Below are 25199 nucleotides of genomic sequence, written 5' to 3' on the forward strand. Positions count from 1 at the left end.
CAAACATATACAAACCATCACAGGATCTAAGAGGAATAAGTTAACGAGGAAGGTGGAGACCTCTCTATATGGAGCTTTGCTGTGTAGAAGGTAAAGTGTGGGTTGTACTAAATTATACTGAATGCCTTGATTATCCGAGTGAATGAAATGTACTTAGGATAGGACATGATACGGAATGTGGAGAAATGAAAACATGCCCCAGCCAAAGGAGTCCTAATTAAAAAAAAAAAGTAGGAACGAATAATGATATGTGAAATAAAGAAGTACTAAGGCCAGCAGTTAGCAATGCCTGAACTAAGTGATCTCCAAGGAAACTTTTCTCTGAGCCATGAAGACCAGTGAATTTCATGTCATTTTGTGTTGACCCCCTGAGCTGGAAAGAGCCTGCCTTCTCTCTGAACCAGAGCTAAGTGTCTGTTGGGATTTCCCCCAGGGATTTCCGGCGGACCTCTTAATTTACTTGTAGAAGCTGGAGAGGCCACGGGACTCCAGAGATGGCTCAGCTGTTAAGAGTGCCTGCTGCTCTTACAGAGGACCTGAATTCAGTTCCTCACACACAATAGCCTGCTAGTGCCAGCTCCAGGGGATCTAGTACTCTCTTCTGGCCTCTGAGGGCACTCACATAATCGCACATAGACACATATGCATACACATAGATTACAATAAAATAAATCTTTAAACGCTGGAAGCCAGAGCTATACAACGAAAATGTGTTACCAGCCACAGCCATCCATTTATTGTCCAATGAAAATGCCTTACCAGCCACATCCATCCATCTATTGTCCAGGACAATTACTTGCTAAGCAGTGTCTCCATAGCCAGATGCTGCTGTGCATACTAACAGATGAGGCTGTCTATGACTCTCTCAAGAGTTCAGAGACTGAACAGCAGAAAAACAAGCAAGCGTGTGGTTGGACAAGCATTCTACCGCAGAGGATCCACACGTACCCTAATCTGGGGCACGGTGGAATCAGGAAGGCTTAATTGGAGCAAAACTAATGCCTGGGCTGAGTGCTGTAGGATTGGTTGAAGTTAGAGAGCAGGGAAAGAGAGGAGTTACAATGGGACTGTGGTGTGCAGTATGCGGGCAGCCTGTTCTCTGGTGGTCTACGCTCAGTCCACTGTGGTGTAGCCTAGGTTCCCTGTGCTCAGAGGAGTGGAGAGCAGACATACTGGAGCCAGGCTGCCCCCAGGTCTGCTAACTTATCTGTGACTGTAAAGAAGTTTCACACCACCCCATCTTTAAATGTCTCTATTTCTAAAATGGAGACCATGACAGCCCTTCCCTCACGGAGCTTCCCTCACAGAGCTTCATCAAGAAGCAAATGTATCCAATAGAGCATCTACCAGGCACCAACAGGTGCAGTGTTTGATTGAGTTGTCAAGAAACACTTCCAGGAGAGGGGTGACACGAAGATCAGGTTTCCAGGCAGAGGATTGGTTAAAGGCAGAGAGCATCCCATAGGCAAGGTGTGCAGTTAAGGCATCCCAGGCTAGCGAGGTAGATCAGAACAGGATCGTGCTATGTGGTTATTCCTCCCCTTGCTAATCATAAATGAGTTCTTTTGAAAGCCCTCTCAGGGTTAGCTCAGACTAACCACAGACAGACTTTACAGGGGTGAGGAAAAATAGAGATGCTAAGTTGATATAGTCGGACAGCCCAGCTATGTCATGGCCTTAGAATAGACTTGTGCTTTGGCGGCACTTCATACACAATAGTGCAGGATGTATTATTTGGAATTATCATTTGGCATGAATCCAGTAGTGTATTGACCCCAAATCACCTGCCACCGTCTATTTAAAAGATCACAGTTTCTAAATTGATTACAGTCAGGGTAGTGCATTAATTTCTTACAGCAAAAGTAATCCCACTCCTGGCCCTGTTCTCCCTAAGGAAACACTCAATAAGATTTTACTTAGTAAATATTTGGGGAAAGATTTGTGCCGGTAATCTCAACATGTCGATTAATTTCTCTGTGGCAGAATTGACACAGCCACCAGTAGACCCTAACCTCCTCCAACTATATAATGCTTTCTTTGGGTCCCTGAAGAGGCTGGAAGCATCTCAATTCTATCACCTTCGTTCTTTAATTCTACAAACACAATGGCATCTGTTCCCCATCAAAGCATAAATGCATTTTTAATCCCAGCATCAAGCCGCAAACCGTTGGATTACGAGTAGTTCAGGAAAGCTTTGGCCGCTATCTTGTCATTAATAGAAAGTACATCAGTAAGATATCACAGGTTGTTTTAATCTTTCACAGAATTTCTCTCCAGATGGTGGTGTTAGGGGTGCCTCTGAAAACCCTGCTTCCGTTGAATCCCATCCCCAGTTCTCCATATGTTGACTCAGAGCCCATGCAGACCTCTCTGGAAATGTTAATACTGTTTGAAGGCTTCTGCCAGCATCCTTCCTTCCATTTCCTCAGATGTTCCTGTCTGGCTACCTCAAGGACTGGGATACTTCATTATCTCATGTGTCTTTAGATCATGGGGTTGGAACAGTTCCTTTGGAGATTATTGGATCTATGATAAAACCTCACTAAAGTCATAAATATTGAACAAATTGGCTGCGGAATGTTTCCCTTGTATCCGTGAAGATATTTGGAGCCGTGTTAGCTTGACTGCTAATTCTGTACCGTTATCTCATGACAATAAAACTAATTCTAAATGTACAATTTAGTACATTCCTACAAATTTGTAAATCAGGCTGTATTCTCTCTTGATCTACACACTGGGTAGATTTGCAAGATCTGGGCGATTTTCAGTGACACTTTTCCTAGGGTATTGTATCCCCGTCCTCCCCAGGTTAAAGACAGTCTTCCACTTTCTGAACTCTCAACATGTATGTCCTCTCAGTTTGCAATAGAAGCTGATTCTGTTGCCTCTGCTCTTTGGGGAACCAGGTGACGAGACACATTTTAAATGCTAACAAGCTACATCTCTTGCTCCTTTGCAACTCTGTGGCATTTTCTCCTTGTTTATTATTTGTTTCAATATCACCATATCATTAAACCGAATAGTTGCCTACTAGCCATTCTGTGGTAACAGACAGGTGTTCTAAATGAAGGGGATAAATATATAATGTTATGTGTGCATATATGTGTCTATTTTTGTGAATCACTGCTTATTTCTTTTACTAGTCTGTCTCACTGAAAGAAAACATGTATTTCCTTTTAAGCCCCCTCCTTTTGAATTCTGCATGCTTTCTTCTGTGTGGGCCCACTGACGGAACATTGTTCAGAACGCACAGAGTCTGTCAGAAAAGAGTTAAAAAAAAAAAAAAAACAAAAAAAAAAAAACCCTGTACCTTTCCAGCTAACTGTAGCCCACAGGCTGCTAATTAGTTTGATGGATCAGCACCTGGTCTGGTTATGAATGCTCGCAAGCCCATTGGCTCCTGGCAGCTGATTCCAGGCTCCCTGAGGTTTGGAGATGTATCAGCCTGAACAGAGAGAACTGGCACTTGCTTAAAGGGTAGCTGCAGCCAATTATTCATGTGCTCCTTTGAACTTGACTTGGCTGAAGAAAGAACCGTGCTTTCAGACACACTGGAGGCACCTTTTCCTTGTACCGTGGGTTGCAACTACCTGGCACACTTTCCTTTTTCCGTGCCATTACAGTCCAGCGACTAATATTAATTTGACTCTACAGTCATCTAAGGTGTGGCTGGGTTGTGCTATGTCTCTTTGCTTCGGTTCTTACTCTTCCTTCCATTCCTCTACCCTTCGTTCTGGAGGAAGGCTTATAGTCTCTCTCTCTCTCTCTCTGTCACCTTTCTTATTTTAGTGGCATTTTAAAACACACACATATAGGTAATGGCAAAACTCAAAAAAAGTATGCTAAAGGAGCAGAGAAGCAATTTCTATTGAACACAGTTTTGTGTAATTGTTTAGCTATTTTAGTAGATACCAGCCTAGTGTCTTAGCCTCTGTGAGCTTCCTAAATGGGAGAGGCTGATCCCTGCGTCACAGGGCCATTGAAATGATTTCACAGAGCTGAGTTAGTTTCTTTCCATGAATATGCATTCCTCATATTGATTGGCATTAACATTTAGGTGTCCGTTGTGTCTGATGGAGGAGCTTGTAAGAGAATATAAAGGAAGTAGAACATGTTGAGTTGGTGTTAGGACCCCCCCATCCTAAATGCAGAGATCGCTAAGAGGAAATGGTCCAGGGGCGAGGCTAACACTCAGCATCAGCTCCACACTTACCTTCCAGCACATGCTGTCTGTTTCCATTTGAGCCAACACGGATGTGCATCTCAGCATCTCTCCGAGACATCGACCTCCTTCCCCTGTGGTAATCTAATCACACACACACACACACACACACACACACACACACAGAGAGAGAGAGAGAGAGAGAGAGAGAGAGAGAGAGAGAGAGAGAGCAGCAGTCAGCTTCTTTGCCTTTCCTGAAGGTTTCGTGAAGGTGGCCAGGTGGGATTGTTCAACATAAACTCTATGCTCACAATTCATTTAAAGCTCCACTCAATATTTCCATTCACAAAAACAACCCCATATCATCATTACTACCTTCTCCCCCGACAAAGACCTTGCCCTCACTGATGCTTCCTTCATCTTGGAACAAATCTTATGTGAGATGTGCACAAGAGAAGCAATCCTCTGTATCATCCCAAACTCTCATCCCCTGCTTCAAACATGCATCAAGCTATGTCTTCCAAACAAATACAATGATGGACTGACACAGGCAAGCAAGACTCCTCCTCCCTCACACCACCAGATCTCATTCTCACACTGTCTTCGTGAGAATGCATTACTGTGCCAGGTTTGCAACTGAGGAAACAGAGATAGGGAGCAGTTAAGGCACCATCTCACTGTAAAAGCTCTGCCTTGAATAGTTGTTATAGAGATTATATTAGACAACAGCGTGTGAGCGGCTGGTCCTAATACAAGAGACATATAAGGCAATGGCAGCTTCCTCTAGAAGTGATATAAGAAATAAACATAATGCCAATAACATCCTCGGCCTATCTGTTCCACACAGACAACATATGTCAACCGTAGCACCTGCTATATAGTTTGCAAGGTCCAGTGTAAACACTGACCAGGGATAGGAGAGCTAGTTTCTCCTTCCCACAGCCCTATCTCTCTGACCTACAGTAGACAACTAGCTACCTATGGGGGTTGCGATCTCTACACTGCGTATGCATGACACTTGGATCAGGAATGGGTGAGAGGTCTGTGCTGAGCTGCCTAGTGAGCAAATCAAGATGCTGAAATTATGGGCAAAGATAGCCACTACCCAGCCAAGAAGCCACAGGGTGGGGGCTCCCTCCATGTAAAGAATATGTACTAGCACCAAGGGAAGAGTCAGGAAAGGGACTGAATACAGGTCCAATCCCTCCCTAACTCCCATTAATGCCAACTCAGTACTACCTAGGCAAGAAGCAGTGATTGTTCTGGAACGAGCTAGAGAGAAGAGGCCACAAATGGAGCACAAGCTGGAAAACTGGCAACCAGAACCTCATCCCAAGACCACACAGGCCTTGAGACTCCACGCACCAACAGGTGGCTCCAAGTCCCATCAGACTTCACTTAACAAAACACAAATTCAAAGTTGAAATTACTCAGAATAAATGGACCCTGACTCCAGGGCATTAATCTAAACACTGGGTCCTGTATCTGTACAGTAACAGATTGAATGTGTATATAATATAAAAGGGTACTTATTTGGTTGGCTTACATGATAAGAGATTAAGAAATCCAGTAATAGCTCACTGGAAGGACAGAACCCATTGGGGATGCTTCCATGGTCCCAAGCCAGAGCTGAAGGTCTGAAAGTTCCCTAAACAACTGCTGGTATCACATCTACAATGGAAGGCCAGGGAAGCTGGAATCTAATGGCAGCCAAGGACAGCAGCAGCAGGAACCGACAGCTCAGGGAGGAGGAACTATAGCAGGCAGGTACACTCTGATTTCTCCTCAGACCTCCTTGAGAGCAGGCCTCCCTGCCATCCCTAGTGAATCTCTGGAAACACTCTCCCAGAAATGCCCAGAAATGAGTCTTCTAGGTAATTCTCAACCCCGTAGCACTGATGATCAAGACCAGCCATTATAGGCCCTCTGAAATAACCACGGAGCATGGCCATAGAGCCAGCCTGATCAACCATGAATACACAAATACGATGTTGGTCTACGAGAACAGACTCAATGGTACAGGATGAATAAGGGAGATGGGAAATGGGAAGTGGGCAAGAGCACTTGCTGTAAATCAAGAAGACCTGAGTTCAAATCCCCAGAACCTATGACAGGTGGATACCTGGAGCTTGAACGTGACTCTCCTGTACTGGGAGCTTCTGGGACATGGAAAGACCTTGTGTCAGAAACTAAGGTGGAGAGTGATGGAGGATCCCTGGCCTCCTCCTCTGGCCTTCTCATGCACACACATAGGCATGTACCTGCACACGCATGTGTTGCCAGACACTATGCACACACACACACACACACACACACACACACACACACACACGATGAATAGACTTGGAGACCTAATTAATGCACAGCATAATAACTCAATAATAATGTATCACACACTTGAACTTCACTGTGTCGTTAGTATTCAAGAGAGAAGGAAGAAATACTATGCAGGATGATGGGTGTTTGTTTATGGCAGTCATTTCTCCATATACACCTTGGCAAGTTTTATTTGCCAATTATATCCCAATAAAGTTGGGGAGGGGGAAATAAAACAAATTCAGAAATAACCAATATTCAAGTGCTTCCAAATGTTTTAATGCTGCATAAGTGCAAAGTACCATCGCTCTCGCCATCATTACAGAATAATGCTGGTCCCTAGCACGTTTATAGGGCTTTTACTTAGTAGCCCCAGATTTACAAGTGCAAAGGAGAGTGCCAGCGCTTTTATCTCCCCGCCAGGGAGGAGAATTGCTCTCAGTTCAGTGCGTTGACAGTGCCCGTGTATTGCGAGTGACAGGGTGAAGCCAGTCTTCAGGGAACACCCTGCCCTTCAAATGCATCTCCCATGAAAGGCACCTGGGAGAGAAGCCGACTTCTCAGAGCAAAACCTTCTCTTCCCTTCTAAAAGGGAGAAAGGAAGTCCTGCCTCTGGGCTTCTGGCAGCATCTGCTCCTCTCCGCCCACCCCAGCTGGCAAAGGTTCTTCATCATACACATCCACAATGCCAGATTGCTAAAGCACCCTGACCACTTCTTAGAAGAAACCCCCAGCCCCTTGCACCGTACATAAAGGTTTGACTCCACACATTTCAATAGAGCGGGGTGTTTTTCCTATGCCTGTGTTCCATGATTCAGAATAGAGTAGTTATTGAACAGCTTCTAGAGCTCTATCATAATTGGAGGGCGCAGCTGAGAGATGGAAGAGGCAAATTAGGACATTCTCACCCTTCATACCCACTAGGAACCATTTAGAGGGAAGTAGTAATTTACTAAATGATGGGCTAATGGCCTGAAAGAGTTAATAGGCTTCCCCTCGCTACTTCTGCTCGGAGAGCCATTATTGTCCTGAAGGGCCTTAGGCTCATTTCATCCAGAGACCTGATGATGTATGGACCGAGGAGATTAAACAGATTCTCATACCCTGAATGGCAGATCACACTCTGCTGTTCAATAGGAAGGACGGTGTTATCCCGTAAGGCTCACCCCTCCCCCTGCAGTCAGAAACTCCAGGGCTGCAGACCTATGTTTTCTTTTCTGTTGCAGTCCTTGTGCTCCGAGACAATGAAGGAGAAAGCAGCCATTATCAAGCATCAGACTGGGTGATAGATCAGGGGAGAGTGGTTTTACAGCCAAGCTAATACTGCCCTGGCTTGGGCAAAGACCAGCTTTTAACAGTTCGCCCCAGCAAGGAGTTATGGGAATATGCATGACACTCAGAACTGGAAGTCTTTTAGCTCTCTCTCTCTCTGGTCTGGTTACCTGGTGTGACCTTGAGCCAGTGACATTCTTTTTATTTTTTAAGATTTATTTATTTCATGTATGTGAGTACATTGCCACTCTCTTCAAAAGAGGGCATCAGATCCCATTACAGATGGCTGTGAGCCACCATGTGGTTGCTGGGAATTGAACTCAGGACCTCTGGAAGAGCAATCAGTGCTCTTAACCACTGAGCCATCTCTCCAGCCCCCCGAGCCGATGACATTCTTAGCACCCAATTCTCTCATCTGTGTAACAGGAGTACGATTATGACCCCCGACTTCCTAGATTATTTCAAAGGCTGGGTGCACACTTGTGTATTTGTGCATTGGAAAAAAAATCTCTCAATACAGTAGTAATCCCTCCCTTATGGTTTCAGTTCCCCGTCAGTCAGCTGCGCTCCAGATATATTAAGTGGAAAATTCCATAAATAAGCAATCAGTAAGTTTGAAATAACTTTCGTTGTCGCATATTTTACTGTTATTGTTGTTAATCTCTTGCTGTGCTCAATTAGTACATTTACATATGGAGGAGAGCAAACAGTTCATACGGGGCTGGTATGAGCTTTCATTCCAGGCATCCACTGGGGCTTGGGATGTACTCCAAGATGGAATCTACCCCCAGTAGATCAGGAGGAGCCACCGTGGCTGATGATTATGTAGGGACACGACTCTTACTTCATCTGGAAAGAAACAGCAGTAAAATAGTGGCATCATTGAAGCAAGGCATATGAAGGGCCTGGTATATAACACAAGAAACATAGTCCATCCTTGAGTACCTCCTTCCCACATCAGAAACATCTTCCACCAGTGCACACTTCCCTGGGGCTCCTGGACTATGGTGTGAGAGAACTGGGCTGCATTCTCAGACTGAGCTTCCTGCTCTCTCTTCTGCTTCCTGGGATACAGGAAGGAGATGCAAAGAGCGAAGCCATCTGTAGTGCAGGACATCAGCGTGTTATTCTGACTTGCCCTGTGACCGAAGGCCTCAGCATAAACTGTCCTTTTAAAATCTATGTTCTGTTGCACATCCGATTCTGTTATTGATGGTTTCCTTATATGGAATGAGTCTCAGTTCAACTCTTAGTGTCATGTATAAGGTTATTAAGTGCCCTTGAAATTATTGACCCTATCTTTCACTTTACCATGGTAACCAGAGCATTCATCTTTACCTGCTCAAGTTGCTTCTTGCTGTTCCTACGCCATATGGCTCATATGGAGGGTTCATTTGAATGCATCCTTCTGTTTTTGCTCCCGCCTCCCTGTCCGTCACTCATATGCACTTCCATTTATAGGAATTCATCCTCCATCGTTCTTGCTTCAGCCCCTGATAGTCCCTCAGAAGCTGACCATGGATGGAGGGGATCTGTGATCCACCGGCAAGTGAGAGGGGCTCCGTCACTCACTCATAGGAGTTCATTCAGGGAGGTTGAGAACAGGGATTTTTCTGGAACTCCTGGGAAAGAGGAAGGCTCTTTCTACTGCATTCTCTGCACTGGGGAGCTGGCATTGCCAGGGGTTGTTGAGGGCCATGTTGGAGAGGGGTCTTCCCAGTCCTAATGCTGGTATAGAATTGAGGGAAAGATTTTTGCAAAGATTTGGCATCCAAATCAGTATTTTTATACTAAGGTGGTTTTTGAGAATAACGAGATAATTTTGTACTGGTTATTATAACACAGGACATAGCATCTGATGGATGGGTCTGGTGTACAGAATAAGTGGTACCTTCAGAAAAGAAAGATTCACCTAGCACAAAAATTTGTTGTGGTGAAAGTCCCAACACCCTAATAGATTTCTTCAGTGGGCAGTAAGCTTTCTATTGCTGGAAGGATCCAAGCTCTGATTGTATGTATACACTGCCAACCAGAAAAGACTGTCACAATTATATTGAAGTATTTTTTCTTCTGAGTCAGTCAGGACACTTGCAGTTTGAGAAACCATAGTCAGTATGGCCCAAGCAAGGTGAGAGACATATAAGCTCATGTATGAGATGGGAGCCTGGAGGTTTGGAGCATCAACATATGCTGAGCCTTGAACACTATAAGTGGAATTCCTTTGGTCTTCCTGTTCATATCGGACGGGGTTGGAACACACACTCAGATGCCAAGGTCAATGGTGGATGCCTTCATCTGTCACTCTCTGCATTGTATTTTGAGAGAGGGTTTCTCGCTGAGCCTGGAGCTCGTAGATTTCAGCTAGACTGGCAGACCAGCGGTCCCACCAAGGACTCTACCTCTGCCTCTGCAGTACTGGGATCACATCACACACTGCCATACCTGATTGGTTCTAGAGATCAGAATTCAAGTCCCCATGCTTGCTTGACCAAGCACTTTACTGACTGAACTGTCTCCCCTGCCTCACCCCTACCTCTTTTTTTTTTCTTTCATTTTGCTTGTGTGTTTGTTGACTTGGAATTTGTGGCTCTCCTTCCTCAGTCTCCCTGATTCTAGAACCATGGGCATGCACAACCACACCTAGTCTCTCACTCTCTATTTGTTTTTTTTTGTTTGTTTGTTTGTTTGTTTGTTTTTCCTGGACTCTGCACTAGTTTCACCCAAAGGAAGACACTCCCAATGACAGCGTCCTCAACAATCCATAAATCCTGAAAATCCAGTGGAAGAAGGGCTCCTCTTTCTCAATTGCCTCAAGAGAATCTCTGTCCTGACCCTCCCCAAATGAACCACCGTAGTAGACAGAATAGACAATAGAACCCTCTGACCTGACAGTGGACTAGAGATTGACTCCTTACTCATATCTATTTACTACTTATAGTTATTTTGTAACTCTTCTTTCCTTTGTTCTTCTAACATATCTCAACATGCTTAATATACATTGCTAGATAATTATAATGCTGTATATAATAACAAACAAATATTGAAACTGTTTTATCCCCTGCCAGATCCCATTGATAGGGGGAAAAAACTGAGATTCTGTTGTCTGTAGTAGAGAGGATTTCCAAGGTGTTTGTGGCTCTTCTTGTTTGCCCAGTTGATGAGCATGGGAGAAGGCACTGGGGGCAAGCTTGGCTGTTTAGTTCTGGTGATAGAGTAGAGGGGGTTTATGGAGGCTTATGACTGAATACGAGGATGCATTAATTCTCTGGATGGGTAACTGCTGAGCTGTAGGCATAGTACAGAGTGTCGCACACGTGCACACATTTCATTCTTAAACAACATCCTTAAAGAGCAGCTGCCCTTATTTTATAGATGCAGGGGCCAGGAGTGCATCAAGGTTAAGCCACTGCTCAAGGTTCATAGCAGTGGGGACAATCAAGCCGAACTGGAATGCCGTGCAGAGACTGAGGGACTTTTCTGTATTATGTGCCACCGTAGGAATTCCCCAAATGAGTCTCTGGGATGCCTCAGACTGTGTTTCCCTACCTACCGCAAAGCAGACCATATAGTCTGACCTATTTAACAAGGAATATCCTTAGGTAATCGGGGTATGTGGTCACTTAGTGAAAGAGTTTACCTGAAGCTTGGTCTCACTGCTAGCCTTGGAAGTAGCTGTGTCTATTGTGCATGGCTGGCTGCTTTGTTTGTTAAAGGTGTTTTAAAAGGTGGGGTATTTACCACCTGTGTCTCGCAGCTGAAACTAAATCCCAGGAGTTGATTGTGAGCAACCACTGCAAGCAGAGGGCTTAGCTATGGCTCATTGGAGCTGCATGTTGCTCTGGCCCTGGATGTAGTTAACATGGAAAAAACAAAACAAAGCAAAAAAAAAAAAAAAAAAAAAGTCCCTAGGTCTTAATTCAGGAGACTGGGGCAGAACATTTCCAGCAGATGGGCCTCAGTGTCTACATTCATTCCCCCTGGATTCCAAGCCTGCTTGCCTTCAGGAGAAAGTGCAGGTCCCGTCTTCTCACTCTGGCTTGTTTCAGCTTGGTAGTGAGATCTGTAAATATACCACAGTTAATAGGCAGGTCTGTAAGTTGTTTTTAAATTGCCACCTAAACAAAGGGATTTTCCCCACAGCAAAAGAGCATGATAGAGCAATAAAGATAACAACTACGCATGTAGGAGTCAGTCTGAGCTTTACTTGTCTCATTGCACATAAACAAATCTTGCATTTAAAAATGCACATTGATGCTTCTATGGTGAGCCCACATCACTAAGGACCACTGTTGAGCACCAAAGCCTTCCCCAATGCCTGACTCTCCTGAACACTTTCATTTTGTTGCATCCTTGTTGCACAGTCTCCACCCCCCAAGCTCCCACTCCTTTCTCTTTGAGTTTCCTTCTTCTTCTCTTATTTGTATCCCATGCCCTCTGTCAAAACCTAACACAACCCCAAGTCCTGCTTTCTCCATACCAGGAGACAAAACTCCACAGTGCAAAGATTCTAAATCCATATTGATTGTATGCTTATCTCTGCAGTGTTGTAGTTCTGGAATATCTGTCTCCTGAAAAATGTATCCAGGTTGTTGAAAAAAAAAATGTGGGTGGGATTTCCCACAACTTTTCTAATCTACTGAGATTTTTTTTTTAAATCACACTGCGAAAGAGGGACTCCGTGGTCGCTGTCCAGAGTACTGACCACAAACATTTGTTCCTGACTTCATTGAACAGGCAACTGTGGCTGATGATAATCCACTCCCAGGGTTTCCAACTACCAGAATCAGCTGATAGGAGATTTATATCTCTCTTCTGAGCTCCATGTTTCTATTGTCTGATTTCAGCCTTATTTCTAGCTGGATAGCAACTAGAATTCATCGTGTCCTAAGCTTTCTTTCATTTGTTCAGTAAATTTCTCAGTGCCCATTTATCAAAAGACCTGTCCATGAATACAAAACCACACAAGCAGGGCACTACACCCCACACATTCTTACAAGAAGATTTATAACTTAAATAGTGATTTTTAAATGATGAATGCAGTATTAAAGGGCGAAATCTTACCATGTCAGCAAAAAGGCACTTCCTGGGCCAATGCAAAGGGAAAAAAATACAAAACTATTCCTAAGGAAAGTTACATGTTAGATGGAATTCAATAGGATGAATTGTAAATGCTCCACAAGATCAGAGCCTCACTCTGACTTAACCTACCATCACTGAACAGTCACCTCATCATTTGAATCATAAATGAGTAAACGTGCCTTTAATCACTATCTTTGAGAAAAGTCACCAATGAGAATCCTGGGACAGTTGCCTGGGTTTCATGCACACAAATGCACATGCATGAACACACAGTATTAAAAACATACATTTGTAAGACTGGGTCTTGTTTTGCTACAAAGCTGAAAGCTACCATCCTTTTCTTGGCGCTCTCACTTTTTAATCCTATTTCTGAGGCTACCTGGATGATGTTGGATTGTTTATCTGATGCATTTCCAGGCTTGTTTTCACAAATTTTGCATTGTAATTCTGAAGGACAGATACAGTTCTGAATATATATGTTTGTACCGTGCATGTTTTTCAGTGATATTCTGGAAATGTTTCCCCCTTACTTAGAAATGCTCAAAACAAATGACAAGAATCTAAGATGCAAATATGTTAAGTCCAAGGACAGGCTAACATTGAGACAAGAAATATCTGTACTACCATACTTATATGCAGGTATATCTTTCTATAAGACCTCAAAGCCATTCTCCTGGGTATGTAATACTAGCTGACTGAAGACTAGATAGTGCATAAGTCTGTGTTATCTCCCAGAATCCCATTCTTGATTCATGAAAACCAGTTCTCCCTTTTCAGGCAGTAAACTGACAGGGTGTGTTGGGAGAGGAGTAACTATCTCTCTGTTCATTGCCTTCCTCCCCCAGGAAGCTCACACTGCGATTATACAATCCCCCCTGCCCCTACACACAGTTCCAGATGGCATCTCTACTGGCACAATCCTACTGGCACTTTTTCCATGTTCTGGAAATTAAACTAAAACCTTAAATCCATTTCTGATTGGCCTGACACTAATAGAGAAATACTCCTGTGCAATCCAAAGCTCTTTTTAAGGGGTTTATGTATGTTTATTGGTGTTTCGCCAACATGAAGGTCTGTGCACCAACTGTATGCATGCAGTGCCTGCAGAGGTCAAAAAGGGGCCATCAGATCCCCTGACACTGGAATTACAGATGGCTGTGAGCCACAATGTGGGTGCTGGGAATCAAACCTAGGTCCTCTGCAAAAGCAGCCAGTGTTCTTAACCATTGAGCTACCTAAAAAATAAAAATTAAAAAAAAAATAAACAAAACTCAACTCAGTACTGTGAGAAATGCTTAGTAAAATTTTAAAAAAGGAATTAATTTAGCTAATTTTTCCAGTTTTTCTTTTATTGTAGACACTTTCGTTACTTTTTTTTTTAACCATTTGTGGTGTCTCAATTAGGGTCCAATCAGAAAATAGTCCAGTGGGATACTTATTCTAAGAGACATATTGCAAAGGGTCCACTTATGTGAAGAGGGCTCACCAGGTAAGTCTGAAGTCTAGAACAGGGCAGTCAGAAAGGGTACTAAACTCTTGGGAACAGGTTCCAATAGTTCCATTCCTTCTTTGGGGTATCTCCAGTTCTGCCTTTAGAGTTCTGATTGAGTCAGATAATCTGAGATGGTCTCCTTAAAGTCAATGGACTTTAATTACAATCTATGAAACACCTCTGCAGTGTCTATGCTAGTGTTTAAATAACTGGGAATTTTCAGCCAGCCAAGTTACCACACCAAAAAGACCATTACACATAATTACTTTCCTTTCCTTGTAGCTACTGCTCTGTGAGGTAGCTTCCATTATTGTCACATCCATCTTACAAATTGGAATGGCGAGGCTCAGACAAGTTAGGTAGAGTGTGTCGGATCACAGAGCGTTTAAGTGGAATACCCCTTACTTGAATCCACACATACAATTCCACATTTTGGTGTCAAACTGTGCAGTCTGCTACCACCAAATACATACGGTATTAGACATTGTTCCTCTAAATGTCTACAAAGGCACCTCAGATCAATGTTTTATACGTTTCTTGGAAAAATTATCACAAGCTCTAGAGTCATCTATTTGGTCCTCTGGGTAACTTTTTAACACGAAGAAAGAATTTAGGACGTTAACATCTCTAATGTTAGTCTGTCTGATAGAAACTGACTGCTCTTAAATAATCAGTTTATGTTGAGAAGGTCATGTTGATGAACTATATTGAAGCAACTGCCATGTTTTCCTCTAAGGAGACTCACAGGCTGAGTTTTAGTATCATGAGGGTTTCTTTTTTCTTCCTAAATTGAATCATTTTGCAAGGAACACTATACTACTTAAAAGCCTAGAATATTTTAAAAGTGAGGAACATGAGGCTTTATAGTCTCCAAATTTCAAATGACATAAACAAGAAGTTGAATGACTTTTTAGCAGGGGAAAAAATGACAGAAGGAATTCTGACACTGAGTTTCCTTGGAGTATCATAATACCATAACAAGTGTCTGTGACAAGTGATAAGGTCTGTGGTTTTGTGCTGCCTACAGTAAGGATTTTCCTTAGTCAAGAGACTTGGCCTCTCTGGGCTTTGGGACCTAGGGCTCATATCTTGAAGCTTTTCTGGAATATAAAAATTTCCAAAACTTCAACGAGTAGGATCTATTTGAGTTTAGAGCAAAACATCTTTTCTTCTGTGAATTATTTAATATTTCCCCTCAAGTAGTAAAGGAATATGTTGATATTTATATTTTTTTATTTCATGTGTATGAGTGCTTTGCCTTGTGTGCATATACACATATGCACCAAATGAATGCCTGGTGCCCGAAGAGGCCAGAGGCCAGAGGCCAGAAAAACAGCATCAAATGCCCTGGATCTGGAGTTACACACAGCTGTGAGGCACCGCTCGAGTGCTGGGAACCAAATCTCTGTCCTCTGTGAGAGCAGCGAGCGCTGTCATAACTGCTGAGCCATCTCTAGCCACCCCCTGCTCCATACCTTTATATTTTAGTGTGCATACCTGGAGGTTCCTACCAAATTCCATTAGTATTGTGCTGAAGTTAATTCACAGACATCTAGCATTCAGGATGTGAATTCAGTAGTCCTACTGAATAGACCCGGTAAATGGCCACCATGGACAGCAACTTCCCCGTCTGGCTGCCTTTCAGCTTGGTTTCCACCTGCTGGCACAAAGGCTGACAGGGAATTAAGTTTTCATTCATTCTCTAGAGGTGGCGCAGTCATAAAATGACCTAGAGGTCTCAAATGTTTCCAGAGTGCAGAGCACTCAACTCAGGGGTTGGGGTGGGAGGGGGGGGACACAATAGTTCACATCCCTCCTAAATAGCCTGCAGTTTATTCCTAGCAGATGGTAGCTCTAGATTGCCCTATATCGAGAACCTGAAAATAATATCCACAAGAGAGCAGTACTCTGGCAAATACTATTCCTCAGTCATTTCCGTGACTGCAAAACCAAGAAGACACATTTACCTCAGCACACAGGTATCTGAGCTCCAGAATGGAAAACTGAAGGGAATGACCTACCTTCAAAGCCACTGAGAGTTTGCTAATCTCAAAAGAAGCTACCCAAAACATGCCCCCGCCTCTCCCCTCCTCTCCTCCCAACATTCAGGTGCCGTTCATTAGAGTACAGATAGCATGCAGGCTGATTCTTTCTTTACCTGTGTAAGATGTAGAAGCAGAAGCTTTGGGGCGTTGGTGTAGCTCTGCCATACAGAGTGCATCAGGGCCTGTCCCTATTTACTCCCCAGTGCTGGGGGTTTCGGGAACTTTCTTTCCTGATGCAAACGGGAATATGTCTGAATTTCATATGATTAGATGCCCCTAGTTCACACGCCTGGAATGCCCAGCTTTATGTCCCGGGGCCTGCGTGTTGGTAATAGACGAACCCTGGGAACTATGTGAATCCCACAGAAGTAGGCAGTGACATAGCAGCAGACAAGAAACAGTGTCTGGTGTTGCTGAAAGAACTGGCTACATCACCCTTTTGAGTAATGACAAGACCTAAGTCACAGGGTTGTGAGGATGAAAGGAAGGATACACAGATCTCTGGGGAATTGTAGGTGCTCACTAAACTTACCTCTTACAAGAAGCGCGTTGCATTTTTGTTTCAGTCTTTTGAGTTTTTGCACCTGACCAGGACCTTTGCTTGCCTTGGCTTTGAAGCAATAAATAAAGTGGATCGCCCTGCACACATACTGTTAGGGATTTATCATGTTAGCCATTCCCTTAAATATTCTGTTAGAATTTTTACAGAGATCCTGAGGTGATGTTTATTTTGCCACCAGACCTCAGCTCTTCTCTGAGACTCTGTGGCTCCCACAGGAGCCTATGTGGGCAACTTAAAACACTTGCAGATGCAACGTTGAAGAACCTGAGGACCAAGATGTATGGGTTGGCAGATGTGCTGTCCATGGGACCAGTATAGCATTGTGCAGGCTAAGACAAAATGATTTCTGTTTATTTATGTTAAGGAAACCCATCCTGGGATTTTCAAAATAGCAAAGTCTTGTTTAAGATCAGTTACAGGAACACTTCCTTTAATTGGCATAATTTTGAAAAAAAAGCCTTGGCCAAAGTAAACATTTCTACAGATGTTGGTAGTAGTTACCAACTATTACTGGTGGAAACGGAGGAGGGCAGATGATTTGAGCCTTATCAAATCTTAACTGAGACCCTTTAATCTACTGAGCCAAGGTTAGGTCGGCAAACGCTGCAGGAACCCAAGTCACACAGGATGGCCCAGATCCACACAAGTTGAGTTTTACACTGCGGGTGGCTTCTGTGGTGCAAACACAAAGCAGCTTGCTTAGTGGGAGGAAACACTGGAGTGGCCTCGAGTGAAGCAGGACCCGCCTTCACCCCCTCCAGTCCACTACCACCTCATCCCCAGGGCAGTGACAGCCAGCCGTAGTGACCGTGGCTCTTGCCATCCCTGCTGCCGCCACCGAGCTAGTTGGTGGTCACCTGGGCGCCGGCGGAGCTGCCGCCCCAGCGGTGTCTCCAAGCGCAAGAAGGGGGCGGCGGAGGCGCAAGATATCCATAGTAACCGAGGATGCTAGGGGCGCGGAGCGCGGGCGAGCGGGAGCACCGAGCCCCCGCGCGCGCCAGCCGGCCCAGCTAGGCACCCCGCGGCCCGGCGCCCCGTTCGGCGGGACCGCAACGGTAAGCCTGGGCGGCCCAGGCACGGACACCTCCCACTGCCCACGCCCTCCGCGGCCGCAGAACAATGGAGAGCGCCGCCCGCTGCCAGGAGACGCCGCCAGGGGGGCGGACGGAGTGGCGGGGGGCGAGGATGCGCTGCCGCCCGCGCTGCTGGCGCGCGCCGCGAGGAACCAGAGCACTAGCGAGGGCGCGCGGCGGGGGGGGGGGGGCGGGGGCGCGCGGCGTGGAAGGGGCGGGGGGGTGGTGAGCGCGCCGGTCCCCGGAGCTCGTGGGGATCCGGCGCCTCTCCCACCACCCTCGCCGGCGCGCTCCCTCCTCTCCCTCGCTTGCTCACGTTCACTGGAGGGGGCTCTGCGGGGAGGAGGGGGAAGATGCTTAGAGGCGACGGCTAAGGGGCGGCAAGAGGCGTGAGCCGCGCGTCCGCGTCCTCGGGGCGGGAGCCCGGCAGCCCTCTCGGATCCCGGATCCCGGCCAGCCCACAGCCGCCGCTAGTGGCGCGCGGCTAGGGTGAGTGGCGCGCGCGGCGGCGGCGGGCGGGCAGCGCGGGCGGGCGAGCGAGCGAGCGAACGAGCAAGGTTCGGTTTCTTCCCTCCCCCCCCCCTCCCGCCCCCCGTGCGTGGCCCCCGCTGGCGAAGATGCGCCTCTGAGAAGTGCGGCTGCAGCCGGGGCAGAAGCCGAGGGCGTCCGGCAGGAAAGCCGCGAAGGGCTGCGGAGACGGTTTGCGGGGCGTTTGTGGCAGCCTTGGCTAGCGGTCTCTACTGTGTGGGGGTTTCTTTTCTTTTTTTTCCTTTTTCTTTTCTTTTTCTTTTTGTAACCCGTTTTGGTTATTGGTTATTTGTTTGTTTTTCCCCCATTACCATCCGGAGCTGGGCTTATTCTCCATTTCCTTTTCCTCAACCTTGGGGTTCTGAGGAGTTTGAAAAGGTAAAGTGCCGGGCATCTTTCCGAATGGTTTGACTTTCAGGAGCCTGTCTTTTACAAAGGTCATTTGTCTTCGTTGTTTAGAAACAAAAAACAAACAACAACAAAAACAAAAAAATACCATGAGATTGTCAGGTGTGTTTTGAGTCTCCTGGACTCAGTAGCAGAAAAAGCGGCCAGCCGGGTCGGCAATGAAATGAGCTTGCTGTCTCTCCGTGTGTGTGTGTGTGTTTGTGTGTGTGTGTGTGTGTGTGTGTGTGTGTGTGTGTGTACACGTTGGTCAGTCCGAGAGGGAGGTGGGCATGGACCCTCCAAGCTACGCCTTGGAGATCAGCAACGGAGCAGCAGAGACTGCAGTTTACTGCTTTCAGGAAGGTCGGGTCAGCATTTCCATTAAAACCCAAAATTCTGTGCTTGTAACTTACTCCAGGCTGAAAGTTGCCCAAGCCCGTCAAGGGCTTCTTTTTATAAGAAGGCTGGCACTGCCGCTTATTTATCTGTTCATTTATTTCCCCAAGAAAATCCGCCGTTTATAAACACCGAGTCCCTCAAACAAATGGGAGGCTCGGGAAAGCCTTGCATTTTCAGCGCTTGGCCAGGAAGGCTAGATCACCGCAGTTGGTTTTCCTTCCTGAACACTGAGATGTTAGTTTGAGGGTGAAAATTCCTGCATATGTGCACAGGGCTGAAAGCAAATGAACCTCGGGGCCCTTAACTGTTCTTAAACACTTACCAGTATTCCGATGCTGGCTGTATGGAAAAATTGCTTCTGGGAAGACAGACTGTGGGACATAGTAATGATACCACAGCATGGAGCCCTGGAGTCCAGGATAAAACGCATCTAAATGTTGGCACGAGTTGGCAAAGGACCTATGCTCTTCTCTCTAGGAGTCTTTAATTAAGGTAGGTCCCCTCCCCCGAAGTTCCCAGCCTAATGGAAGAGAGGAGCGATTGGGAAAACCCCAGCGGTTCCTTCCAAAGCTTGTTCTTGTATTCTGCAGATGAGATTGTGCGACGAGATGCCAGTAGTGTCTGGGTTATTTGAGTCCATAGTGTTGACGGTTCTGTGACAAAATGGGCTGCAGTGACTAGTGCTGGCGTTGAGCCACCGCAAAGGGCTTTCTTATGAAGTGTTCGGTTCTGTCTTGTCGGACCTAGTCCTGAGAACTGCTTGGTGCGGGGCAGGGATCCTCTTGGGCTGAGGTGTGGGGGGCCCAGGGGGCAGGAAGGAGTAAGACTTACAAATGAAATTAAATCAGATGTATGCTAACTGGTGGTCTGGGCAATGCTTAAGACAAACACAAGCCCAACTTCACAATGCAGGAGAAACACAATGTGTGTGGGGGGAGGGGGAAGTACAGATCCGTCATATCGCTATTGGAAGATGGGAGCTTTGCCCTGCACCTGCTAATTGCCAAACTTAATTCTCCTGAGTTGGTTTTCTTTGCTTGGTGGACCTCTGTGCTTTTCCTAGAAGCAAATACTTTTTTTTTTCCCTCATTATTTGCAACAATGACAATTAGATTGACTTATTGAAAACATTGCTACATAATGCTGCATTCCCTACTGGAGACCAGAGAGAGTACCGCTATTTACCTCTGTTTGCAGGTGGAAATTGACATTAAGACGGTTTAAAAATACAGATCCAGTAAGGCACAATATTGAGTAATGTTCTTCTCCAAGACCAGGAGTGTACTCATTGGTCAGCAATCTAAAATAATCACTGAACAGTTGGTGATTAACAGTCTCAAAGCTTGCAGGTTTAACCAAATTCATACACAGTCATCAGTGGTAGCCTCCCTTGTCTGTTTGCTGCTTTTAATACATTTGATGAGAAAGATTAGAGAACTGCTTTTGTTAAAATAGTATTTGTTTAAAGTGCTCTGCGTATCCTAATATAGGATAGCATGCAGACATGTGCCAGTGCATACAGGAAAGACATGTATGATGCTGCTGTCTTCCTGAAGATGCTCACAGGTGTTTTCCAGCTCCCCATTCATTAAATACTCAATTCTGAGTCCTATTCATTTGGAATCATGCTTATGCTTTCTCTCTCTCTGAAAGGCAGACACGGTCTCCAAACACTAAGTTGAAATTCTGTGTTTTGGGCACTCATACAATCAATGGGAAGACCAGGTACAGTTCACTGAGGTCCCTGTCTCCGAGCAGATGTTGGTGTCCACACGGGTGTTAGGTAGAGCCATCATTCCAGAAACTGTCTTGAGAGGATTGAACAATTGGCAAAATTAAATAGGAGATCCGCTCGGCGAGAATCATTAATGATCATGAGTAAAACATTTGCTCTTCCATAAGTGTTTTCTGTTCCCACACACTGGCTATTATAACTGTGAAGGAAGAGTGACCTCCACAAGTGCCACTACCAGCAATCAAAGTCTGGGATCTGCTGTAGGTCATCAGCAATTAACAGGCACCAGGCACTTGCACAGAATCCAGGTGTAACACTACCTGGATTGTTTGGGTTTTTTTTTTGTTTTTGTTTTTGTTTATTTATTTTTTTTCTTCCTTCTGTGGACCGTGACAACAACAAAGCATACGTGTTTGTTGTTAGATTTAATTGTAGCATGCATCAGTAAGTACACTTCCGGGCGGAAAAAAAAAATATTGTCACATGCACATTGCTTCGAGTAACAGTGTTTCTCAGCTGCAATGGCTTTACTCTTGTGTTAACTTGGGGTTTCTGTGAAAATGGCCGTTTTCAAAGGACAGCATAGGCAATGGATTTAATAAATTGCTTGAGAAAGAACATTTGCATGGACCTGCTCATCCTCCCGGGTAACTGTCAGTAACATTGCTGCAGAGGTCTATTTTTGTGTGGTTCTAATTTTCATGTAAAAATTAACCTTTGTTATAATTCCCCTGTGAGAGGTAAGCCACACCTGATCATCTGGCTTCTGCTCGTCCCTCGTTGAAGTCATGGTGGTTTTCTTTCTTTCTGTCTTTTTTAGATGTCAAAATATGATTAAGCTGAGTCATGTCTTTTTCTTTTCTTGTTCTTCTTTTTTTTTTTTTTTAAGTGAAAGCCTATTGGCTTGTTTAGATGAGAATCTGAAATTAGTTCTCAAAAAAAATTTTTTTTTATGTCTGTCTGATAAATCTCTCAATTTTTACTGAGCAGAGGGGGGCTTGCAAGTGGTTTTCTGATGTGAGGCCCGAAGGACTTGCAGAGAGGACCAAAATGAAATTCGAAGCACAGGAAGCAGAAATGCATGTGCTCTTCTCCCCAGTTGTTAAAAGACTTTGTAACATTTGTTAACAGAACTGTCATTTTAATGAGTGTTAAGAATGCCTCCCTGTTGGAGTTTGGCAATAGTGTAACTCAACTGAAGCTCTGGAGCACATGATGGACTCCAAGAACTTGCTCTGAAAATCAGAAACTACACTGGGCTTCTCCTAGATACCCAAGTGAGCCGAATGGAGGAATCTCTGAGCTATAAAGGAAGATGTTGGAATTACTGGGTTCTCTCAGCACAGTTTGGCCATACTTCTAGATGAATCTCATGCCTATAGCTCCATTAGCATTGGACAGGGCTAGGTTTTGTAGCCATTTGAAAACCAAGCCGTTTTGTTGGCTATAGAAAATTGTGTTTGGGGAATATTTAAGAGCGTATTTCAGTTAGAATAATGTATTTCATAACTGTATTTTATGACTTCTTTCATTTCAGTTAGGGCTTGAGAACGACTTGTGTATAACCATACCTACAACAGACCATGGTGTGTTTTGTGCCGCTTAGAAATCAGTAGCGTGTTATAGTTATTTTCTAGAAACATGGAGTTTAACTAGGGGGCTGGAGAGATGGCTCAGTGTTTAAGGACATTGGCTACCCTTTCAGAGAACCTGGGTTCAATTCCCAGCACCCATATGGGTGTCTTACAACCACCTCTAACTCCATTTCTGAGGGATCTGACTCCCTCTTCTGGCTTCCAGGGTGCACTTTCATACATGCAGGCAAACTGCTCATGCACATAAAATAAAAATTAGGAAGTCGTAAACATGTACCTATAAAATATAAAAATGTCCTCTCCATCCTCATTATCCATTTACCCAGGGGAGGGGGGAACCCTATAGTGTTTCTGGACTGTTAGTACTATTTTGTGTGTCTGTTTTTTTTTTTTTTTTTTTTTCCGAATGGGAGGCCCAGCTAGGCATTGCCTGCCCAGCTTCTCCCAGAGAGTGGCTGGTTGGTACTCTTCATGTGAATGATGCTATTTCTCCATACTGGCAGATTAGTCATAAAAGCTCATGCCAAACCAAATTTGGGACAAAGCCTTAAATTAGAAATACAGGGTCCCTCCCCTCCCAAGTTTCAACGTTATTTACAAACCAACTCTCCCTCCATGTACCCACTCACAGCTACTCCAGACAAGAGCCAGTCTGTCTGGGAAGATGAAATTTTCCAGTGGGTGGCAGGAAGAGTTCTTCAGTTTTCCCATGGCCACATATCACTGGCGGCTTCTTCCCTGCCACTTCCTGGCTTTAGCCCTGGTAGCTTTTACACAGCACATTCCCTGACTCCGCCCACCGTCTCCTACGCCCTAGAGCTGCAACACACATCCCCTGACTCCCTGACTCCAGCAGTGTTCTGCCCCCCAGAGCTGCAACAGAGACCTTTCCTCCTCCTTGCCCTCCTATCCAATTTTATACAAGGACTGTGGCTGAGAAACACTGGCAGTGGTACTCGGGATGGGTCTGTGATGAGAGAGCCAAAACGTGTGAGTTTCAAAATGAACTTAGACCCAGGGGGAAAAAACAAACAACCCAAGATGAAGAACTTCAGTCACCCTTAAAAATGCCCCAAAGTCTCCTTTAGACCACCTGCCAAAGTCCTCACATTATGAAAGATAATGATAATTTGTTCATGTAAGTTGATCTGTTTCTTTTAGACTCTGTTTTTCCTAGTGGTGATTCATCATGTTGATTTTTTTTTCTAGTATTTTGTTGCTGACATGCATAATTGGAGCCTGTTGTGGGTCTGGTAGATTTCAGTGGGCTAAATTTGATGGTTACTATTTGTTCCGGGACTTATTAGAAATAATATATGTTCTGAATTCTAAACACCATCGCAAAAGATTGCTTTCCAAGGACAGCCCTCCTCTTCAAGCTGAGAAACTCTGTGTGTGTGTGTGTGTGTGTGTGTGTGTGTGTGTGTGTGTTTTCCCTGAAAGCCAAGTAGTGAGATGAAGTGTTCTAGTGGGATGTGGTGGGGAAAGATGCCATGTTTAGAAAGCTGTTCAGAGACTGGCCATGAGAAAGGGCCCTTCAGAGCCCTCCAGAAACACCTGCTCTTGCAGAGACCTGGGGAAAGAGCACTCCAGGCCAAGGACAAAGGTCACAGTGAAGCCCTTGCAGGGAACAAGTGCAGTGTGTTTGGAGACTGAGGGCAATTCAGTGTGGCTGGATCATGGTCAACTCAGGTCAGCTTTGCTAATCACTGCAAACAGTCTGGTCTTTATTGCAGAAACTATGAGGCAGACAGTGTAAGGCAGAGATGTTGATAGCATTTCCTTTGGAAAGGATACCCTGGTTGTGGTGTGAAAAGTAGATCATGCCAGGGCAAGTACAGACCCAGGGACATGATGTGGAAGACCATGGAAGCAGCCCAGTGAAGAACAGCGATGGCCTAGTGGTCACAAAATGAGAAGAGATGTGGGAAATCTCAGAAGAAGATATCTTGAAAAACTTTTGAAAACTATTGAAAACACAATGAGAAAAATAATTCTCTACTAGTAGATGCTAATGTATTGGCATTTTCAAAGGAAAATTCGCTATTATCTTTGAAATATTTGGAATATGACAATAATCAATATTTAGGAAATTCACATAATGAAAAATGGTTTAAACAGTTATCCTAAGGAACAGAAAAAATGGCTTAACAGTTAAGAACTCTTGATGTTCTTCCAGAGGACCTAATTCAGTTGCCATCTTGGGATGCCCCCTTCTGGCTTCTATGGGCACCTATACACATGACCTGCCATACTTAGACCCTCACACTTACATACAATATAAAATAAACAAATCCTTCTTTAAATATCTTTACATTTTACCACTTAGGAATAAGCATCCAAGCATCATTTCTCCACACATAATTCATATTTATAGATGAATTCCCAGATAGAATCCTGCTCTAGACACTGTCTTTTTAAATTAAAAAGAAAAGAAGAAGCATCAAAATTAGTTTCTTGTGCTTAGAAAAATGGACATAAGAAAAAATTTATGTAAATGTTATCTTTACTGTAAGAGTTATTTCCTGAAATATTTATACTTATGTTTAAAAAA

At 44.6% G+C, this 25199-nt stretch overlaps 1 protein-coding gene across 49 annotated transcripts in view; it reads left to right on the forward strand.

The window, feature by feature from the left end:
• The window catches only part of Anks1b (ankyrin repeat and sterile alpha motif domain containing 1B), a 1100386-nt gene that overhangs the window by 938276 nt on the left and 136911 nt on the right, over positions 1-25199 (forward strand). For 3 of the 49 annotated variants that reach the window (XM_030245380.1, XM_030245384.1, XM_030245387.1), the window contains exon 1: positions 17793-17983. The exons of 37 other annotated variants lie outside the window; for them this stretch is intronic. The gene's annotated coding sequence lies outside the window, so the exon portion shown is untranslated. Of the gene's footprint in view, positions 1-17792; positions 17984-18212; positions 18908-25199 lie in introns of those variants that run through there. 9 more of the 49 variants (XM_030245379.1, XM_030245381.1, XM_030245378.1 and 6 more) reach the window with 8 other exon arrangements.

The sequence above is a fragment of the Mus musculus genome, chromosome 10 (assembly GCF_000001635.26).
Source record: "Mus musculus strain C57BL/6J chromosome 10, GRCm38.p6 C57BL/6J".
Lineage (NCBI taxonomy): Eukaryota > Metazoa > Chordata > Mammalia > Rodentia > Muridae > Mus > Mus musculus.